Raw genomic sequence first — 24,200 nt, forward strand, 5'->3', positions numbered from 1 at the left:
CTCTTTACATCTGAACAACAATACAAACCAGATACAGGTAGACGCGGCTAATGAAAGTCATTACCATTCACCGCCTGATTTTTATCAACCTCATAAATATTTAAGGAAGCAGGTGCTCAGGCTGATTGCGCCGCTGTAAAGTACCAGAAATAGAGCTATTTTACTTCTTCACCGGACCCCGAGTTTAACCTACACTGCAACAATTTCAACTAAAGCATAGGCCATGTTCTACATGGGATGATAAACAACGAACAAATACGAACAATCGAAAGTATCGATAGAAACCGTCGAATTGTCCACAACTGCCTTCGCAATAACAATGCGGCGAACGCAACACGTGGACGCATAAAAATTAATTTAAAAAAGAGGGAAATTATTCAAGGTTTGCACAATGCATACTTTTTGTACCAGGATTTTTAGTCAGTGCGATAGGTAAAAGTTTGTTGGGAAATTTGCAGAACAATGATCGATAATTGCATTATCAAGTCTAAGGAGACAATAAAATTCTTTTCTTCGTCAATGTTTCTCTTTTAATCTTATTTATTCTAAATAATTTACAAGTTTGGAAATAATCAATTTACTTTGAATTTTAAGTTAGACATACAGTTACTATCATAGTTGGAACTCCATTAATCACATAATTCTTTAAAATAAGAATTTTCAAGACTAGTAGAATTCAGTTACATGTGTTTTCTTCCTGCTACATTCTTTGGATCATTTGCAACAATGTTTTCGTATTGTGAAATCGCTTGCTTTAGATTTCACTTTGGAAGATCACGTTACTTTAAAGATATAACGATATAATGTACGTTGAATGGTTTAAAGAATTCGAGGCGCCTTGTAACAATTGATTAAACGCGTTTATTAAATAAAAATATTTGTAGAATATTATATTAATATTTTGAAAATATTCGGTAGGGTAGGCTGTGAACGAGAGGGCAAGTTAAAGCTGATGCACGCGCGCTTTGTTCGTGCAAGCGTGCTTCAAATTTCCTTGACCGAAAATCAGCTTACACTAATTTCCAAGCGTGACAAGAAAACCGAGGCATCGTCCATTCTAATTTAATCGCGTATCGTCGTCGCCGCGCTTGCACACCCGCCCGTTACGCTTATTTTTACAAAAGCGTCGCGGCATAAAATCGCAGCCGGTGTAATCGTGTTTTCCCCGCTTTTCTGTCGAGTATCATGAAATTTCACGAATTTCCTCCCTGGAAGCAAAATTCACAGAGGAGAAGAATAACGACGAGAAACGACGCGACCAAGACACCTCTGACTCTCGATTTTCACGGTCGTTTTATTTGTATTAACTTCAACTGAATATTTTTTAATTTGAACGAAGCCGCGACTTTCTATCTAAATTCAAATAAACTAGAGGAAAATCGATCTTTTATGTAACGTCCCTCGTTTCGGTGAAAATTATTTTTTAATTGGTTCATTGTTAATTTGCAAACTCTCGTTGATTATGCAGCTATTCTCAGTCATTTGTTTGAAATAACGCTAAAACCCAACTACATTTTCCGATGCGAAATAAGTTGGGAACTGATTATACTAGAGAAATTTTAGCCTACAGGAAAATTCAGTGAACTTGGGAATTAATTGAGGTAAACTTAACTAACGAACTCCGAAATCAATTTTCTCCAAGACAATGCTTCACTTGTTGCGATACATTTACTTTCTCATATAGATCAACCTTCTTCTCGAAATTTTAATAAAGTAGATAATAAATAAGACCTGTAACACGGACATAAAATCTCCCCTTACGTTAAAACTTCCTTCTCAATATCAACCTACGCAGAAGAGAAACAGAGTAGAAAAAAGGAAGCAGAGAAATGCTTAAAAAGATGCATAAAAAGGAGATCGACATTAACAAAATGAAACGCGCTGAGAGATCATTTATAAACGTTAAAAAAAACTAGCATAACGGAGCATCGTCTATCGTGCAAATTAATTACGTGTACCAGTAAGCGTTGATAACAATTCCGCGCAATTCCCACCGTCATCCCGTTCTACAATCGATATTAAAACACGCGACTCGTCAAGCCGCGTCTGTCTCAAGATTCCGGAGAAAAGGAAGCGGTAGCTTTTACGTTGGCGGTCATTTGCACCTGATTAATCAGACATTACGCGATATAGTCGATCGTAAGTATTTCCTTTGTTGGTCGACTCGACTCTTTCCGAGGCGACATTACGTTAATTTTCGGGGCTGTGAACCGGCGCGGTGGTTGATTATCTGCTCTTTTAAATTGGATGGAAAATTCCCGCAAACAGGGGCACGAGAGGTCGATCGTCGAAGGGGACTCGCGGCTCACGAACCGTTCACAGCGGTCACCTGACCCAAGAATCGGAGTTATCACGGATGAATATCCGCGCGAATTTAGTTACGGCTCTTTAGCGCGCGGCCGCTCTCTCATTTGATAACGCGCGATACGTTTACGCGATACGTTTGACGCATCGTGGCGAATACACGTAGATACAGGCGTTAAACGTATGTAAGCGTCGCATCCGTTCATCAATGCGCGCGTCACCATTTATCGTTTGCCGCGGTTAAAATGCTCTTTCGAGCCTTAAACAGCGCAGGCTCTTAATCAACATCCAACACACGGACAGCTACGGTTTCGACGGAATTTTCGTTAACGACAGGTGATTAAGTATGCGCATGCTGCTGACTTCGAAACGTTAACCTCGTCATGTTCTACTCTGCCTTCTTCGTTCTCCTTTTTTTTTCTTCTTTTGCTCTTTTCTTCATTTTCTCCCCTTCACCTCTTTCGACCGTGCTTTTGACCGTACTTTCCCGACACTTTGAATAACGATGTAAGTAAATCGATCGAGGCGGGGACCGACCGACACTATTTTCCTGCAACGCTCTATTAATTTCAGTTGAGTTTCTACGTACGGTCCCCCGTGTTCCGTGATTAATTATCTGGCTGATAGCTTCATGGCTTCATTCTGCGTGGTAACGTGTATCTGACTGAAGTAGAAGGGGCGCCAGAGTGAGCAGCACAGGGTGACAGATTGTTACCGTGAGATTCGGTGAACTTTTTTAGGGAACGTTCCGAGTTGACGGTTCCAACGGGAGAGTCAGATGTATACGCGGCGATGAATTGTTCGCGTATGCTTTTTGCGTTTTAAAGATAGGTATTAGGAGTAGTTTGGAGTAGACAGTTGTGAAATGTTACTCCCTGAGGTTATTCGGACCAGCTTCTAGTTTACTACAACATGGTTCCGTTTTCTCTTGAATATGAAATATTACGTTTCCAGCATCAACTTAAATAACATAGATTTGCAACTAGATCCTAAATAATTATCGAAATTTTATAAATTATTTTCATTAGAAGATAATTGTCTTCTCCGAATCTTCAAAAAAATTTTACCATGTTACACTAGTGCAAAGAAATTTGTTAATTTATATAGCGGTATGTAATTTATTCATGTGCATTTATGTTGTGCTAAATTAGAACAAATATTAGTTCTTTATTCCTTGAAAAATTGACCGAATTGTTCGATGCAACTATATTTTCCTTGTACTTCATTTAAGAACTTAAAAAACTTCTAAGCATTCACCGATTGTTACGCTTTTAACATTTAAAGGCATTAAACGCCATCAACACAACAGGCCTCGACGTTGCAACAAGGTTTATAGCATGCCCTGCCTTCTAAAATATTCCGCAGGCAATAATCGAGGGGATTAAGATCCGGACTTCCTGATGGCCAATCTTCTGCAGTGATGAATTCAGGTAAATTCGCTTCCAGTCAACATTGCATCGCTTTGGCCTTGTCGGCAGAATCTTGCTGGAATATCCAATGTTTTCTAGCAAACGAAGTATAACTGAGAGGTTTAATTACCTTCTCTAAAACGATAACGAGCTACCGCTTTTCAAGTCTTTTATACGTACAGTAAAATCATTCTGTGTGCAAGAGAATTTGTAGCGCGACTACAGGAATCAGAAGTAAGAAAAATAAAGAAATTAATATCAAAATTTCTTCCAAATCAAATGCTAGAAGAATATTCGCAAAGCAGGTTTGAATTCAAATTTTCTCCTTCATCAATCAGATCGGTAACACGAAATGAGAAGATTAATACGAAGATTTCGTCGAAATAAAAAATATTGTAAAAATGTTACAAAGTTGATTCGGAACATTAGTAACATTATCAATCGTTTTATCGACGTTTCTATGTCCCCGTGCCTCAACGTGAACCTTATTACATGGAAGAAAAAAGAATTTTCGATCGAAAAATTTCAATAGAATCGAGGGTAGCCGTACCATTATTCAATGACACAGAACAGTTTCAATGCTGCGACATAACGGCCACGATATAATTAAAATTCCTGCGCATCTATTAAAGCCGATCATCTCTAATAAGAGGAGCAACGCGCGCAAAACGTCAGTTGCGGCGCGGGTCAACGTATACACTCCGTTACGAGTGAAATTACAATGTAAAGAGGAACGTTGTCGCTCGGGCGATCGTTTGCAACGCTGCGCCGTGTAATCTAATTACACCTTGCCGCAATTATTACAACAGTCGACGAAGTGAACAGCATTTGTCGATTAGTGTGGCCGTCATCGCGTACAGTCCATTAAGGGTAATAATTGTTAGAGCAATCGAGCCAACTGAGACTCGTTTTGTTCGAATACATATAGTCTGCAAGTACAGAAATACAAAAATATCGCGGAGCGTAGAAAATTTTATTTCCAAATTGATTTTCGTCGTTCCATTGAGATGCTAGAAAATGTTGCTTTTTAATTTTTACGTTCAAAGTTGACATCATCTCTGCGAGGGCTCAATTCTTAGATTTCCGTCCTCTTATTCTGTTTTCACTTTTCTGGCTTTATTCCTCTTATTGAAAGAATTTTCCTCGAGAATTCGTTTAATCGAACAAATATCCTCCGTTTAATTATAACAAATAAAGTTGATTGCGAGTGCGATTAAAAGAACGATCGAATGGAATTTCATCGAGTTTGTACAATGTACGTATTTAAATGATCTGAAACTTTCGGTAATTTTTACGAATTTATTAATAATAGAAATCATAAAAGAGGAAAATTTAAAAGCCAAACTTTTTCGGCATTCTTCTTTCTTCTCGGCATTTCTGTTGTGCATTTGCCCAAAAATAAATTTTTGCCATCGCAATTTTTAGTTTTACAACACCAATACGTCAATCAGAAGAGAAATATTTCCGTATAAGTGTGCTTGAATTGAAAAAAAAAATGTTTTGAACAAATTGCAAATACCTTCCTGCGTTGTTGAATATTAAAAGTTTTAGATTTCACCGACTGGCAGTATTTTATTCGTGCAACAAATTGAACATTTAATAATGTCCCGAGCTGCCGTTGAATGGCGGCGCTTCGTTTAAAATACAATTTCTATTCTGAAGTGGCCGACAGTTTCAGTTTGAATAACTGTTGTCCGGATTTGTGTTTGCCAGCCGGTTTTAAATCCGCGGTTCGCAGCTTGAACGGTAAAAACAACGAAAACGAGGTTAATTAGGCGCATCGTTTACTCCGATGTGAATAGGAAGGAAGCAAACTAAGGAGGGCCATTTTTGACCTAGTCTCAGGAAGCAACGTAACTCTTTTATACCTCGATGTTAATTAAACGTAATAAAACAGCAAGGCCGAGCGACGAGTAAACGCAGTAAAATAGGGAGCGAATTTCGTGGTGGCAGTAATTAATCTCATTACGGGTGACGGTAATTAAATTGACCTTCGATTCGAGCAACAGTTGTAAAAAAAAAAAGAAAAAATTAACGATTATACCTTAGAAATATACAAGAAAGGTCTTTTCCAAACAAATATTAGCAATAAGAATTTTTTGATTATGCGAACGAATCAAAATATCTTTATCAATACTGATATTATTAACAAGTTTTACATGTAATAACCGATACAAATCAATATTTTTCTCTATTTCTCAGAAATTTTCCAAGTCTCTTAAATATAAAAAAAAGACAAATAATGAGAATTCATATCGTATCACCGCCTGATATTTTTATATTTTCAATTCTATGAAGGAATATCTACAACATGACACCGCTTCGTCAGAATCTATCGAAATAACCTACTTGTTAAAGTGCTCGCGCTTGTAACATAATTCTGCCATTTATTAGAATTTATTAGAGTTTACAAATGGTAAAACGATTCGTTAAATAAACGCGTCCTCTCCAAATGATCGTTCCAACGTTTCACGTGCAAACCATTATACCGGCATAATTCTCGCAATAATCCTAATTCCGAATAACATCGTCCATAGTGATTCTTTGCAATTTCCATGATAATGATAATCGCATCAGAGGAGTGAGAGCTAGCTATGGCGAGAGCAAAGTGCGCGGCTTCGTTAGCGAACCGCGCCCTTTCAGATGGAAATAACAAAACTAATAAACTTCCGGGGGAACAAAGTGGCCCGAGCGCCACGTTACAAGCCAGATTTACACGAAGGATTCAGGAAACAGAGAATCGCGTACGGCTTGCGCCCGTTGAATGCACTCCGCAGCCGGATGACAGGGTTAACGCAAGACTGCGAGCTTCCGCGTCTAAGATAGCTGCAAGTGCAACCTACAAACTCAATGCAATCTACCCATCCGCCTACAGGCTCGTACTACCACCGAGTGCTCTATTTTTTTTTTCTCGAATAACGACGCGTGCATAATGCAGAGGCCCTAAGGCAACGAAAACTCAACGGAAGTCACGAGAATCCGCAAACGAGGAAATGAAATTTATCCTTCAAACAGGGGCCAATGAAATACTTGCTACTTACAGTTCAACGATAACGTGCGAATCTTTATCACTCGAATGAAACGATGCACGTTTAAAGAGTTTTATTTGAAGTTAAATAAATTAGACGTATTTGAGATTATGAGGTGATCGTAAAACAATTTTATTTAGTAGAAAATCCGTACAATTGACTCGGCGATTGAAGTGAAAGATAAATGATAATATTTATAGGATGAATCAAATATTTTAATATACGCGGAAGAAATGATTGAAGCTAAAGTCTAAATATTGATATATTTGATACGATATGAAAGTGTGAAAACATGTAAACAATTGAGAACTATATTTTTATGAGTACAACACGATGGTTATGCTTTAAATAAATTACACTTGTTGCATTAATTAAGAAACACTATGGTTGTATAGTTCGTAGGGAAAATAAAACAAAATACTTCATAAAATCTATTTAAAGCCAAATGTTGAGTGTGTTAAAAATTTCCGGACTATTTTAAAAAGCTTCGATTCTACTTTAACTGATCGATAAACGTTGTTCTGAGAATTCTCGAGGGGAAACTTAACAACATTCGTTTATGCAAAATGTCTGGCTGCTGAATATAGTCCTCCTCTCTACATTACGCACACATACCAGTTGGCACGGTTTCCATATTTCGATATTATGTAAACTGCATAATATCTTCCGTGATGTAAGAAGGAATTAATTATAATTAATTATACGATTAATTCGCGACAAAAATTATGAAGAAATATCAATTAACGCGTTAATAGCAAAATATGGTCGTTAATTTGTTGCAAGTTCGCTGAAAGGAACTTCGTTATATTCCTTCTTACATGAGGAAACATATTATGCTTATTCTATATCACAAGCGAAAATGTACCGAGAACTTGATCAATGCCTGCTGATTTACCACTATTCATCCAAGTTTAATACACGTTCAGCAACCAAATAATTGCTTCGACGATATCTTTTTCAAACGCGACAAATTTTGTACGTTATTAAACAATAGATTAATCTACATTCCAGGGAAGCGCTTAATCTAGCTCCTATTAATAGCGGTGTTAATTACGCGTTTACGCACACCTAGGAAAACAATGGCGACACGTACTTCAAAAGCGACCAACAGTGACTTGAACCTAACAACTTTGTCGGGCAAAGTTCCCACTAGTAAACTACTATCCCTGACGATGTATCTTCATTACAAGGGTTAACTACTGTAGCACCATACGATAATGATATAAATGACAATTTCTTCGCCACTGTATCGAGTGTGTTGGTTCTATAATTCTAATGGCCAAAGTCTATACCTATTTATATGAATAATTAATTTTTAAATATTCAACTTCAACGTTTAACATAATCCTTTGTTCGTAATATACTGGAATAGCGTTAAACAATTTTTGTGAATTATTATGAACTGTAGTTTAAACAGAAGATATAATTTTTACGAAATTCTGTTTGATGTCGATCTATTTTAATTACAAGAAAATTCCCAACTGCGTGGAACTCAAAACTTTTTAGGAATATTCCATTATGGCAGTGCAACAAAAGTTTGAAGCAAGAGGAAAAGCGGAAAGTATACGGTGCATCGTATGGAGCGAATCGAAGCACCGAACGATTAAAACGAAGTATCTTCGCTAACTAAAATCGAAGTCTACTAAAATTTGGCATTCTTTAAATAAAATACGCGAAACGGAAGAACGGAAAGGCTGAAATCGGGAATAACAACCGATTCTTACGAAAGTATATTACAACGAATTACACTGACTATTAAACGAGGCGGCAGCATGCCCAAAGGATGTAAAACCCTTCTCTGTTCCGTTGCCAAGTTGTGTTTCTTAGAAAGGCAATCACGACTGTTTCGAACATTACATTCTATTAAAGTAAGCTGCCTCACTTTGCTAGCAGCTTCACTTGTTTAAAGGAACGCAAATTTTCAACGACCCGTTGCAAGAATTCCCTACGATCTAAATTTCCTCTTTAGAAACGTTCGCGTTCAGCATTTTCCGTCCTTCCAATTATTCCAACTCTTTTTGCTCTGTCCCGTGCCACCTATAATGTGCCAAAACAGAGAAAAAAAGAAAAGGTTCAAATGTTTTACACGTTTCACTTTTCTACATTTTACGTTTCATCGTCCCTTTTCGAAATAATTCAAGAAGAATATTTGAATATCGTTAATACGTCTGTTTCAACCAGTAGGAAATAAAAATCTAGCTTTAATTGCAGGTTCTGTTAGAAAGCAGCTTCAAATCGTCAGATTTTTTTCGAATAACGTTTGTCCTTGGAGCGTGTTAGTTACGCTCCAGATGCCTAACGACTGGCAGAAAATATAGAAGCATATTTCCCGCAAAAAAACAAGGCGTATTACCGTGCTGTAAAATGACGGCATCGCATCTAAAAAGTTAATTAAAACGTCCTAAGGTCACCGCGTGCTTGCACTTTTTTGTTACCTAGTTGTATTCACCGGACAAGGGTTGTCCAACTGGCGCGACCTTAATCTAATTTCGTCGAGATTTTGGAGCATTTTTGCTCTCTCTAATAACAACAGAAATATCATAGCTGGCCCCCGGCTATTATTGTAAGGAAAAACCATCGCCATTAAATCGCCATTAATAAAAAACATTCATATTTTTTATTATGAAACGAGTGAATCCATTGGAAATGAAGAAAATTCCTTTTTTTATAGATTTTAATGTTAAAACTAACAGAGTAATCGAAATCATAGATTTATAATTTTCCATTTTGCATTTTTGTAGATTTCAATGTCTTATTATGAAATATACCTATAAAAGATTGTTCCTTTTTCTTCGATACAATTTTCATAATTTAATCGTTCAGTTTTCATTCTAAAAAAAAGGTAAATATAAAAATTTCCATAAAACTGCTACTGTTTCAAATATCCTACTGAAACAACGTTATTACCATTGGCAAATTTCAAATATTTTATTCTGCTATTTCCACCATTGCCAGTGCTAATGCGGTCGCGGGAAAACATCGCGAAAAAACAGCTTAACGCGCTGGTGGATTTTCCCTAATACCTGGTGCAATCATAAAACTTTCACTTATCCACGTTGCAAATAGAAATTCGAGGAACGCTGGCAACAGACTACATGAATCTTTGTTAACTGAAAATTACTTTCCATTTTTTGCGAACGATATTTCATAAGCGTGCTTTAGATAACAACGGCAGAGCTTTCATATTAACGAACAATTTAATTCGTGATAAGAAGTATTTAAACCAATTAAGGTAGCGAAATTTTTTTTCATCATTGATAAATTTCTCTTTTAATCTTTTTGCAGTCTTCGAATATTTACTATAACAAGAGGACTTAATATTTGAAGAATATGCTTTTGCATGAAATTGGAACGAGAAATCGTACATATCGAAGGATATTCTTTTTTCATATTTTCTTCAAACTAAAATAATTTGTTAAGAATAGAAAAACACGAAAATAATCCGTAATAATTAATCGAGTTTAATTGTCTCTGTTGCTTGTTTTTTCATAACAATTCGGTATACTCTCTTTCCCGCTGAATAATCTCATTCCCACGGGAGTTTTATGATACATACATTCGATTAAACGGCCAATAATTTCGCGAACTTTCACGTTCGACAATTTTATCATTAAAACGACCACGAGGGAACAGGCAGGACGTTCCATGAACATTTCTTATCTTTCTAGGCATTTCCCGTGTCTCATTTTCCTTATCTATCTTCCTTTACCCCTATCTCCCAGCCTTTTTCCACGTGGAAAAACTCTCCCCGCGGCTTTCTCGAGTTTGAAATAAAATTTCCATTCGGTTTCCTTTGAAAATCGTTCGAAACCACTCTCAGAAAATTGCTGTCCCCTTAAGTAAGTCTCGTGCTGGGACAGTAAGTAGCAATCAGCAATAAGCAACCGAATTACCTGCTTGCCCATTGTATCGCAAAACAGTCAACGATATCGATGTACAAAGGCGTATTTCCTCGAATCAAATGCACCTTAATACGAGAACGTGCACTTTGTTGATTACCAATCCAGGTAAATGCTAATGAAGAAGCATTTAATAATTCCATGACGAGATCACGTAAATTCGAACGATTATACTACAGCTATAGGTACACCGTATACTGATGCTAGTATCAGCTGTTTATCTTTGACAACAAGTGCTATTTTAGGTAATGAGTACTGCAACGTAGACCCTTTTTCATCCGAACGTCTTTAAAAATAGAAATAAGGTGGTCTACTTGATGCTATTAACTGCTTCTGTCACGTATTTGTTACGTATTTGTCACGTATTTGGTCACGTACCGAATCAATGCGAGACATATTCGACAAGCAAAAGTTAAATACCGTCAATTGAGAATTGTCATAAAGCTAAACGGGCTAAGTAAACGAGTTCCGTTTGCATCAGTTAAGTAATTGACTTCTACATCGTTTCCAATGGGCGCCCCTTGGGATCCATATTTATTTTTCAAAAGACCACCAGCCTCGTTCTCTGACAAACTGTTTAACTGATACGGATTTATGCCTTAACTATACAGTATGAATTAGCCACAAATCACCAGTTCGCGATTTACGTATAATCGCGTTGAAATTTTGAGGTTTTCTCGCTACATGTACTTATCAATTATTTTCTCATTTCTTACAAGGAGATTCTTTCTTTTTCTTAATGTATGATATGCAGTAAAATAACATTTTTTTATAGTTCGCGACTAAAATATACTTTTACAAGTGTCCTTTCTGTACAAATGATTTTGGTTAATTGTTACATATTCTATGAGTGTTTAATATTTCGAAATAGAAGTGTAGGTTAAAGGTAATCTAATACAAACGGAGAATTGTATGAAAGTTTACATTCACGAGAAATACAAGCGAAATCTGTAAGCAAAGGAATAAGGAAATAGCGAAGCAATGCCTGCTACAATAAAAACAATTTCACCTGAAACAATGTCGAACAAGAAGCTGCATTTCATCAGCGCATTAACGTACAATCTAAGGAACGCGCTGTAACCCTTTGTGGGACACGCACTCGGCACCCTACGCGGCACCCTACGCAAAACAGAAAGGTGGAATAGGAGAACGGAAATATGATATAATGAGATGCGAATGTGTTCTAACACAGCGGTTTTTCACGCAGTTGTGAAGCATTAACACCAGGGCCATTGACCACAATCGATGTCCACCAGTGTTCCCTTGAACAAAACTCTTAAAAAATCTTGAACCGATTTACCCTGACCATCGAATTCTAAGTTTGACTCTCGAAAAAATCAATCTACGATTTCCTTCCAAAATGAAAAATGAGAAAAAATACAACTGAAAAAAAGGAGAAATACCTGAACGAAACATAATGTTTTGAGACGAGACTCGATTCCAGAGCTTCGCGCTTTGTTACTGGCACCGATTACACGGAATGAAGTTCAACGAAACGAAGAGCTCAAACGTGAGGTCGAAACGAGCCGTGCATGGTTAATGATACACGGCCAACGAAATTGTTAATTCCCGTTCGTAGAACGAAAAATAACGGGCCGAAAAATTTCAACGAGACGAGGAAGCCTCGCGGGATATACAGAAGGGACTTCGCCCATCAGTTCGGGTCATCGTGTTAAATTCCATTTTATGGCGGATTCTTTGTCGAGATTCAAGGTACGAGGTACAATTTTCTTTTGTCGAGTGTAATTTGTCGGAGGTCCACCTAACCATTTAAGAGATGGCACGTGGCTTTAAGATTGAGCGCTGAAAGGATTGGTTTAATGTAGTATGTCTGACAATAAGTGCTACATACTATCTATAGTATGATAAATACTGTCTGTCGTTAACCATTCTTTAACTATTTATTCATTTACATCGATGGTACAGGAAGCAATTTTCACGTTATCGTACTAATAGTTCAAACTGTATTTTTCGAAATAATACACTGTCAATTTAACCATGCACTTTAACAATTTATTCATTTACATCGATGACAAAATGCGTCGCTAACTGGACTCTGTATTATTTCGAAAAATACGGTTTGAACTATTAGTACGATTACGTGAAAACTGTTTCCTGTGTTACTTTTATCGATAAATTTACAAATATACTTACAACCTTTTTGTCGATTTGTATTTCTTTAACTTCAAAATATTTCGCAGGTTAATACTCAGATGTAATATGTACAAGATTCGTGATCGCACTATATTAATCCTTCCCATTAATGCATAATGATAAATATCATACAAAATATATCAAATGCAATTAATGCAATTAATGCACAGTAACAAATACACGAAAGGTGACTAAAGAAATAATTACGTCTGTACGTTAACAAAGATATCCTCAGAGCTAATATATATTACGTCACCACCGATCTTTACAAATTCCACAGGGAGGAGTCTCGACAATCGACAATGAACACGGAAATACATGTGTTGGCGTATGTAACAATTACCCTGCAATTTAAATACGCGGCGTTCCGTTTAAAGAGGATCGTTCCAGAACGGTGTTTCGTTGTGCATGAACCCTCAAGCTGTGTCGATTAGCACGTGATGCACAGTGAATGGAAAACCCCGCATAAAGGGAAACGATCGTAAGAAAAAATGCGCACGACTGCTCTGCCCCGGTGCTCACCTCGCATCGTTCAATGATAAGGTTACCTATAGACGTACACGGGGGAGAAACGAAGAAAAGAAGAAAGAGGAAGAGAGAGCTTTGAATAACTAAAGTGAGAGTTAACAAGAATCTGCATCGACCATCCTGTGTTAGTGAAACGAGCGGTTTCATGATTATTTCACGAACGTTTTTCCCGGCGCCCTTCTGTTAAAGAAACGCGGGAAAAAGTTTGCATAATGAAAAGACGCATTTCCCGTAGAGGTTCCTTCGTCGACAAAGAAGCGAAAATTCGCGAATTCCGACAAATTTTCTTCGACCGAATTTCTTGACCGTGAAGAGGAAACGTTGAAACGAGCTCTATAATTATAACAGAAAACTTGAGGCTTCGACGCGCGGTTTCTGTGTCGATATCTCTTTAATTATATCGCGTTGCAGTTTAACGCGGCAGGATTAATGAACTCGTTACGGCCGCTTCTTCCTCCGAATAGAAAATCAATTTCGAAGTTGGGTTCTATTACCGTGTTCCGATATCATCCAACTTCCTTTGCCAGTGAGGGAAAAAATAAAAATTCCTACACGATACGAAGGTCGAAAACGGAAACATATGAAAATTAATTTTGCAGAATCATTTGTGTTGTTTATAATTTTGCACTTTTTCTATTTCTCATTACGTATTGAGACAAAACAACGGCAGAAAGGAAATCATCCTACTCGAATTTCATGTCATTTAAATTTAAAACATAGTAATTTATAATATGAACATTACTAAAATGAAACATATTATTCTGTAAATTTTGTCTTCACAGTTGTCAAAATACTAATACTAACGAAATAAAAATTACTTAGAATTAGTTTATTTCAAATCTTCAAAAAATACAGAGTGATAAACTTATTGAATTCTTGAGGTTAGAAAATTCTCTTTACTATATTCACTTAAACTGACTTCATTTTACTAATGATTTGAAAATCAGTCTGGAGAGAAAATATTCTTCTACATCATGTGCGTGTGTTTAGGAAAGTTCAACTATGTAAGATACAGGAGCCTTAAAAGTCAAAGAAAAAGCCGATAAAAATAACCTCCTTTTACAAAATGTCCTTCGTTGCAATACATTAACTTTTATATCGCGAATACCAACTATATTTCAATTTAATCTGGATTTTCATAATCAGAGCCACAATATAAACCATTATTGTCTATTCAAGCGAAGTATGCATATATATACATATACATATTCTCACTATTGACAAATGTAACTAGCAAACTCTATTTACTCGAAAATGCTCGATACACGAAACAAGAATCGACAGAACTCTCAAAATAGCGCACGTGAATCGAAACTGCTATAAAACGAAATTAATATTCGCCATACTTCAAACATGTTTTTTGTTCTATTTCCGAAACCTATCAAATTAGATTGCCTTGGTAGAATCAGGCCGCGAGAGCGGTGACAGCATCGCTGTTTCCATCGTGAAACAGAGAAACGAAAGCGCCACCACGACATGCTGAACAGAGAGAACTAATCGGACCGGTAGACTGCAGCAACGTTTAAAAATAGCTGCGAAAAGGGACGTGTCGTGAAACTTTGTGGAACGATGACATGGCGATCGAATAGGAAACACGGAATAAACTGTGCCAAGGATACGCTCGGGGCAATTTGAAGTGCCAGAATTTTCTCTCGATCTCAATGCATTTTACCGCGTAGTATATAATTCGTGAATGTGGGAGTAAACGCTATTTTAGAACGCCCGACGCGTTTACACAGGCGCGAATCGTAACGCATAACGTACCTTTTCGAACGCTTGTCGTAACGAACGTAACGGAAACAGTTGGCTGAGTGTGTATGTATGTTAGGGGGAAGGAAACAGCGATATTCCGTTTGTGTGGTACGGTGCCAACCGCTCGACGAGATAGCGCACGTGGCCACACATCGCGTATACATAGACACTTACAAAAAAACATCGAGCACGGGACAGCGAACGTCTCTCGCGGGACCCCGCAAAAACTAGCGGCGCAACCAGAAACAATTTCTTATCGTGCAACCCCATTGGCCACCTGCGATCGCTCTACCAGATAGCGCGGAGTGTGACATTGGACATGGTATATAAATAACGGGGTTGGTATTGTTGTTATTGAACAACATAGTTCGACGACAGTTCGACGCTGTCCTTGCGCCATCGATACAATAAAAACGTGTAGCTTGATGACTATTTTCGGATAGACGGGTCAAGTTCGACATCGAAACTCTTCGATACTTCGTCTAATGAAAGGGTTACCGAGAATCGAACGACTCGCGACAATGGTCCCCGCTTAAGGACGCACTCGAGGTATTAACGGTACGATACACGTGTCTACCGATCGTACTTAGTGAATAATAACTATGCACACTAACCTTGAACGTATCCCAGCAGAAAGAGGCTGCAGAGGATCCAGATTCGTATCATTGTATTCATGGTCCGCTGGCACTTGACACTTTACTCGCGGCAGGATACACCTCTTCGTCACTAACTGATCTCCGTTTGTATCACGACCACATTCACACACCTTGTTGTCGGCACACGGCAACTCGCGTTCACGATTCTCTTACCGCCGGAAATGGGATACTGGCCGCGATATAGACTTGGATATATCGGAAGGAAGGAAACGCAACGTGCGTTAAAACTACACGATTCACGGGACAAAGCCTACCGGTACGTACCTTCCGCAAGGACGAACGAAAGCAAACTGAGCCACTGTTCCCTATCCGAGTTCGTATCCGCCGGACTCCCTCCCTGCAGCCCGCGACCGCCGCCAGCGCCCTCCTCCTGACACTCCATATACCCGAGGCACTCCCCTCCACCTCCGCGAGTCCCGCTCGACACTCTCACCCTCTCTTGGCCCTCTCTCACCCGAAACCCCACCTGACGCTTCCGACAACCCGTTTGCATCGTCTTCCTCGCTCATTTTTCCATCGGCTACGATCGTTCTACCTCTTTTCTGTTTCCTGCGACCCCTCAACCCCTTTTTTTAACCGACCTTATCGAGCACCGCCGATGCGCCCGGCCGATGTCATAAGCCCCTTCCCGTGGCCGCTTATTCCTATGTGTCAATTTATCGCGCTTTTTAGATTATCGCGCTATGCGGATCACTCTCTCGTTTGCCTCATTCTCTGTCCTTCTCTCTATCGTAGGTCGCGCCTGTGCCAGTTATCTCCGTCGCCTCATTGCCGCGAAAGGGCCCACCTTCCATCGCATCGCTTCGAACTGGGTTAATACACGGGAAACGATTGTTTGTAGCGCTAGCCCGCCGATACCAACGGTTCTAGGTTGCGCATCGCGCAATTTCATATCGATACCTCCGAGTTTCCACTAATTCTCCGATTTTATGAAAGGAACTGCGCGACACTCGATCGCGATACCTTACGGTATAATTACTATGTTAAGGCAGACGATAATGGATCCGTTGAATTCGCACAGTTTCGCGATTACTTGCGATTGTCTCCGCTAATTTACGAGGGTTTCTAATTGTCTGCTTTTGTGAAAGTGGTGAAGGATGACAGTGGTTTTTATTACTTAGTAATTGCTGTATTGTAATTTATTTAGCGTAACGTTATTTGACATATATGATTCTATATGATGCTGGATATGATTATTAATACCTTTAACTTTGCCAAATAAGACGATGCAAATGTTTCTTTTCTTTTTGACGTTCTTTCTCTTCTCCAAAGCTCATCTTTAATTATCGATTAGTTGTCAATATTTAACCCATAATCGATATGAAGGGTGTTCTATAAGCTCATTATATTCTACTTTAAAAGATGCTTCATTTAAGTAAAGTCTTATTTATCCTCCAGTCTTTCGCTTTTATCTATTCTTTATAATCTTTTCGGTATAAAAATCGATAATGGTTAAAGCATATTTAACGTTACACGTTAAAAACTCATTTAAGACATATGCAGTACGTTTCTCTTTTTCGCGAAAGAAAAGTTTATTGTTTGAATTCCACGAAAATTGTATTCAATCCGCGAAGCTTTCACGATGTAATCAATAGTACAATGTGTGGAGAGCAGTTATTCCAATTTGTCAGCTGATCGACCCCTTCAGATACCATAAATTTCTGATTATTGATGCACAAATGTATTCAATGTTTAATTTATTTCCAATGCTATCACCAAAAGTAAACTACGAAGAATGGTAATTCCGCAACGTATGATCTATTTCGCACGAGAATTTAAAAACTGAACACAAATAAATCAAAATTAAAAATATTTTATAAAATCTTATCTTGTCCTCAACAGTATATAACTTTCCGACTATAATATATTTATATTCGTTCGATTTCAAAATTTCAAAATTCATCATTGCATCTTTGCCTTCGTGTTCTTCTTTTTTAATAAAAAAAAAAGGCGCAAATATATTATACTTTTGAATGTTCACGCCAAATAACGCCTATTATGTTTTCGAAATTAACCTCCAGACAATTGTTGATTGGCCTATAGTCATCGAAACTATCCTCGATTTTTATCGGGACGATGTCGACGAAACTCCATTGTTTCTAAAATATATTCGCGCTCGGCTATAGAGCAGACACACGCTAGAGAAACAGGATACCTACGAAGTGCACAAAATAATATAGATATCCTTCACAGTTTGTACCAGTTAGACACATTGTATTTTTGCAGAGCAGCCACTTCTCTGTCATTTTGTTCGAGTACTATTTCGTTGTTAAAGGGTCTTTAATATAGCGTCGATTTTAACCCACGCTACGACCATTTCGGGATTGTAAAACCAGCGAATTCCACGGTTAGACCATTCGCGCGCATCCATTACCGGTTCGTTGATACTTTCTGCAATTTACGAACGGTATTTTCGTCCCATTCAGGGTCAATGCGCGCAGGTTACATTCTTCTTTTATCTTCATTCGTTTCTATTCATGCGGTTTGACAATATCGAAATAATCGTGGCAGTCTATAGACGTAACGTCGGAACGTTCTATTCTATATAGGAAAATGACGGTGCACTATGTACGATGGGATCGACGACGATTCCGCTTAAATTTCAAGATCCTCTCGGTGACAAGCTTTCAAGAGCGTCTCGCTTCGAATGAAAAGCGGAATACTTAAAAATAAAGAATTTGGAGAACCCGATTGTCGACGCAAGAACGGTATTGACGAATTTGTCATTCTCGTTCAATGCTCGGGGTATTTCCTACGCGAATCCTGACGCTGACAGCTCTTTACCGCTTCTCGCGGATTCGTCCCCGCTCGTTCTTGCTTATTTTTCCTTTTCATCAAAACGATCCCGCTTCTTTCATGCCTCCCACCGAATTCTTTCTACTTCATAACGCGTTTAATCGAAATCGCGGCACGCGTATCGTGTCGGTGCTTCTGTTCCCTCGCATCGCTACTTTACATTATCCCGCATACGTTATGTCCCTGGGTACTTTGAATCGTTATCCCTGCGGTATGTAGGAAAATATTAAATTATTTCAAGTGATTACAAAGGGAATGAGATCGTCTTTTATCGAGAAAAATATATATGTCCATGGTTCTAAATAAAATGTTTACTTTTTGGAGCATTTTATTCCTAGATATAGCCCAAGTCTGTCTTTCCTTATGTCAGATTTATTGAATTTTCTGTACGATTTCCACAAACCAATAAATGACATAACAAGCATAAAATGCCCAGCTTTCCGATCTTCGTTCGTGTATATTTAATAAGTCAATATGAGAATCGACATCTAGAATTTAATTTATACATAATATCTATATCATTACATTGAATCAAAAGTATTATCTGTCCATCGAGTATTCGATCAATCTCGGTTGTATAGCTTTTTTATTTACTTAAAAATCGAATTGTGAATCGACAAGCTTTCCGGATAATCCAATACTTTCAACGAAAACCAATTTGTACGAATCGTGTTTCCTTGAAACAACGTTATTTACCTGATCGTATACAGAGTTTTAAAAATAATATCGAGATGATATCGAAAACTATATATATACTGTGACGTCTAAAGATCACATGACTCTCAGAGAAAGTCAGTCGCAAAAGAATAAAGCAGATTTACAAAACATGTCCCCCCAAGCTGAAGAAAACAGTGGTGAGGGGTGGCTACAAGCTCGACCGCTTGACATTTAAGCTTTGACGCTGGCTGATACCCTACGTCTGAGAGTATAGCCGCCTTTAAAGGCTATTTATTTCCGATCTCCCGCGTTCACTATCTTTTATACCTCCCGGGAATGATATTCACCCGGGCGAATTGATCTACGGTAAAGGTTACAAATGGTCGAAACGGGAAGACGATCGGTATGCACGATATTTTACTTCCGCGCCACGTCCGTTGATCACTGTTAGTGGAGTCTTATCGTGAGCCATTGCCTTCGCGAACTCGGGACGCAATAGCGTTCGACTGACAAAAGTCGATAAATAAGAGTATGCTTTTCATTTGCATTATATTAACCCTGGCGCGTGAACGTCGATTCCATTTTCCACGGTGCCAAGTCAATTTCATGCCGGGAACGTACTTGTCCGTGTGTCAATCCTAATGGCTAGTCGCGTGTCGCTCGTTACATGATTACAATTTATCCGGATGGGACGAATACTTCATTGGTGGATAAGTTGAAGAGCCAATTTCTGGTCTGTTGTTTTGTACCGTCTGATTTTAAACAATGATCCTGATCCACGATGGATATTCATGCTTTATTTTTTAAGAAAATCCTGTCTCTGTGACGAACTGTCTTTCACAGCAGCGAATTGGAGTGAGTTTTTACAGCACGTTGAAACGTATGACCGACAGTTCCGGATTTCTTTAGGCAATTACGACGTTTCAATGAGACAATTTGTTCGCTACCTTTCTTCCAAAACGTCAAGAAGCGGGTTTTGTGGGTTAACGGAAAGTTGGAACAATTAAAAGTTTAACTTTCTAACCGTAATCATAGTATTACATGAGTCCCGGTTGTGCTTCCGCGAGAATAATGCTCTGCCGCGCGGTTTTATATTTTATAATATATTTTTCTTCCCTTTTTCGCTACTAAAGTTTCAATAAATGTGAATAGAAGGCTGCAGAAAAGATATGAATGAACATAATAGAAACAGGAAATAGTAACTTTGTAAACAGGGGTCCAAGCAAACTTTATGCGTTCTCTTTATAATTTTACCAAATGCAGTTCAACTCTATGTTGACAATTGTCACTGGCATCCATTCTTCTAAAAAACCTTTGTACAAACTTGTCGCTTTTATTTGACCTCCCTTTTACGTCAAGTACTATTACGGTGTAATTTAAACAGGGGCTCGATCTTTAAAATTTAAAGGTTGCCTAAATGTCAGAATTTCATGAAGAACGACAACGTGAATCCAACGAATCGATATCTTCGTCTATAACGATTTCCCTGTCTCGAGCTTTTCGTGCGTTGTGTGATTTCGTTTTTGCGCGCACCTTGTCTGACCAAACTTCGTCTATTAAAATAAATGTTTTGAATGCATAACGAGTAAACAGTTGAAACGAGGGATGACGATCGCGTGCCGATTCGTTGGTAATGAAATCAATTGTTAGGACAGCCCGTGTGTCGCGTGCTTCCGTCCGCGGCGTCGATATTTCAACGATGCTCGAAACAATGAAGTGTGTTTTACCGAAGTTAAGCTCACAATAGCTGACGAAATCAGCTCATTGTTCGACCGGGGGAGGTTCGTTAGCAAATACGCAGTGTCGATATTTCTGAAACAAATCAACGGAGGTCTCGAGCCCACGCGTCCAGTAACGAACATTCAACTGTTGTGCATTTCGCTTCGGAACGTTCACTCTCGAAGTCGATCGATCGAAACTTTCGCGACGTTCGCTTCAAATATTCTTCAAATTTCGAGTACCTACGTTTTCTCCTTCTACTTCGTCTGGGTTTTCCAACGATAACTTACATCGTCGAATAGCGGAACAGAAAAAAAAGAATGTTACTTTTGTTCGAGAACGTCGCGCTTCGAGGAGTTTGGAATCGAGACAGAGGAAATCTTTCGACAAAGATTCAGAGGAACGATCCTCGAATCTTTTGCCTCGCGTTGAACGTACGACGAGATTGCGGTATTATTGATTTCCAGGCGTTGGCGAATCATGTTATTAATGGTTTCGGCAAACTGATACGTTTAACCGCAAAACCACCGTAAACGTTCATATTAAGCGCGCAGCACGACGAGAATTGTTCGGTGCTGTATTCTTTTCGATTGTACAGGTTGCTTCTAAAATGGTGTTAGCCGTGAAGATTCGTTACACGGGAAGGAAATCTTGGCTTTCGCGGGTGGAGATTCAGAAATGCTTCCTTCCTGAATTATAGATATCTTTTGCTCGCTGGGAAGTTGCGCAAGAACTTCTGCAAAGTTTAGAGCATTGTGACAATAGAATCAGTGTGTTCGTCTCTTGTCTTGAGAGAATCGTTGGAAAGGAACCGGTGGAAAGATTAGAATTTCTAAGAAAACAGACTTTTCGTTATTATAATACATACAATAAAAGATATAGTTGCAAATCGAGAAGAAAGTAAGAAGGAAGTAAAGTCGCGTGTTCTATCTTCTTTGGCAAAGTAATTGAGTATTTAATGTTACTTTCGAGAATTATGTTCTTTAATTTGTTAAACTCTTGTAATTTGATTCTATATATTTTTATGAGAAATGAATTTTCTAGTTTTAAAGTTGTAAATTCTATTTTTATACAAAATGAAAAGTGGATTTTATCGAAGGTTTAATCGTTTAAATAGAAAATTTTCCCCTTTCAACTAGATACTACGCTTCGAAGATCTGATCTCTTTGATATCGAATAGATTGCAATATTGCAAAACTTTTTTAATCACGGACCATTTATATAATAGGGCTCGATATAATTAAATGAAATTCACGAAACCTTGTTTCGCGTTCTACGTAAAGATATCGACAATTATTCGGATTAATATTCATCTTTGTATAATTAAGCTATTTGATTGCTCGAAATATGAGATATTGAATTCATATGATTCACATTGCAATATACTTTTTAATTATTTATCTCTATATTTATTGCATCTTAATTTACAAGAATTCGGTACCTATTGGATTTTTTATACAATTTTACGTAAAATCAATATGCAGAATAAATATGTCTAAAACATTCTATCCGACGTTCCTCGATAAACTTCGCGTTAGAACATAATTGCGTTTGATTAATTTCGAGAATAAGGTCGGAGATAGTGGCCAAGCAACTGCGATCTAAGCAAAATTATTGTTGACCGGTAGAAAACCTTCGACATCGCAAAACAGAGCACGAACCAATATCGAGGCACCACTAATAAAATAGCAGTGTCGTAACGTTGGTAATACATGGTTGTACTATTGGAAACTACTAAAAATACAAATCATAATCGATCAATAGGAAATCGATATAAATTCCGCGACAAGGCAAATATTGAGTTATCTCTGTAGTTTGTATTTCTTAATACAGAAACACGAGTCATTTAAATTTACAATCATAACGCTACAATAAGTTACAAAAATCAAGGGATCTAATATTTTTAAAGATAACTGTAACAGTAATCTCGAAGCATATACAATTTCGTGGTTTTTTTTTTAAAGAAGTTTTCGTATAAAATAAAAAAGAAAGAAATAATTTTATCGAACTGCATAAGAAATTTCTCGTTTCGATCCTATTTCAATTTTCTCTCAAGTGGGCGCCGTTTCGATCAAAAGTTTATGAAAGAGATGGAAGCTGCGAGGTGTGTCATATCCGGTAGATAAGAGACTCACTAGAGGCGCAAATAAGGTTTCTTCGTGCAATAACGATTCTCGATACTCGCATCGGCAAATTATCCTGTTGCGAAATTCGTACTAAACAGCGCATTAAAGTACCGAATCACGGCTGAATAAAACTTTCCTGCAAATTCTACCAATTCAAACGATAGTTCGCCATTGGATGTTGGGCAGTTTTACTTTTATCACTTTAGTTTCTGCGCAAAATGCTTATACGTAATTGTTCTCGGAATAAATTCATACCAAAGAAATGTTACGAACTTTTTCACTACGTAGTTAGTTTTCGCTGATTATAAATCGAAAGAATAATTACGATCGGTATAAAATATTTCTGACAAGAACCTTAAATATTGAACTATATCCATAGAATAAAATAAGTTGAATATTAAATAGAAAACAGTTTTTGAAAGAAAAACCTCATGTATTTATATATATATATGGCTATTTTTCTATCGAACTAGTATTAAGAAATCTATCGATAAAAGATAAAAAGAACTTCACGATAAGTAAGAAGCAGTTTAATACCCCCTCTCATTCTCATGTGTGTACGTCTATCATTTCGTCGTATGACCGCATATTTATTATACTACGAATAGAATGAAATGGAATGTTAATCTCATAAAAAAAACCGATCACAGAATTACACACACACTGCAAAATAATCTTTACATTTTCCCATGTCGACGCGTGTTATTTGCCATATGTAATGAACAGAATAATGTTAGACAGTTTAGAAATAAGAGAAATTTAAAGATTAATGGACTCCAGGAGCGAAGCACCAAACATTTTTGCGTAATTCACCGGACAAATTAAATTCCAGCGGCAATCTCCGCTCGACGTTACAATTAGCCCTCGCACTATCAGCTCGGGCGGAATGAAACTCGCGGGTGCACACATGCTTCTTGTCATCCCACCGCGTCCGTGTTTAATGTTAATTTAAATTCGCACCACCGCGACCGTCTCGTCGAATTCAACCACTCGAGTTCCTTTGCACCTCGCGCGCGTACGACTTGCGCGCACGTTCGAGCGGGCAATAATTTCCTTTGATGTAAGAAAGCTTTTAATTACGTAGCGCGAACAGGTCGACTGAGAATATGGTCAAAACGCGGCTCAACGATACCTCAAGAAACTTTTCCCTAAACGCCGCGTTTTCCGCACG

This window comes from Bombus vosnesenskii, unplaced genomic scaffold, assembly GCF_011952255.1.
Source record: "Bombus vosnesenskii isolate JDL3184/JDL3185 unplaced genomic scaffold, Bvos_JDL3184-5_v1.1 scf7180000013272, whole genome shotgun sequence".
In the NCBI taxonomy this organism is placed as follows: Eukaryota; Metazoa; Arthropoda; class Insecta; order Hymenoptera; family Apidae; genus Bombus; species Bombus vosnesenskii.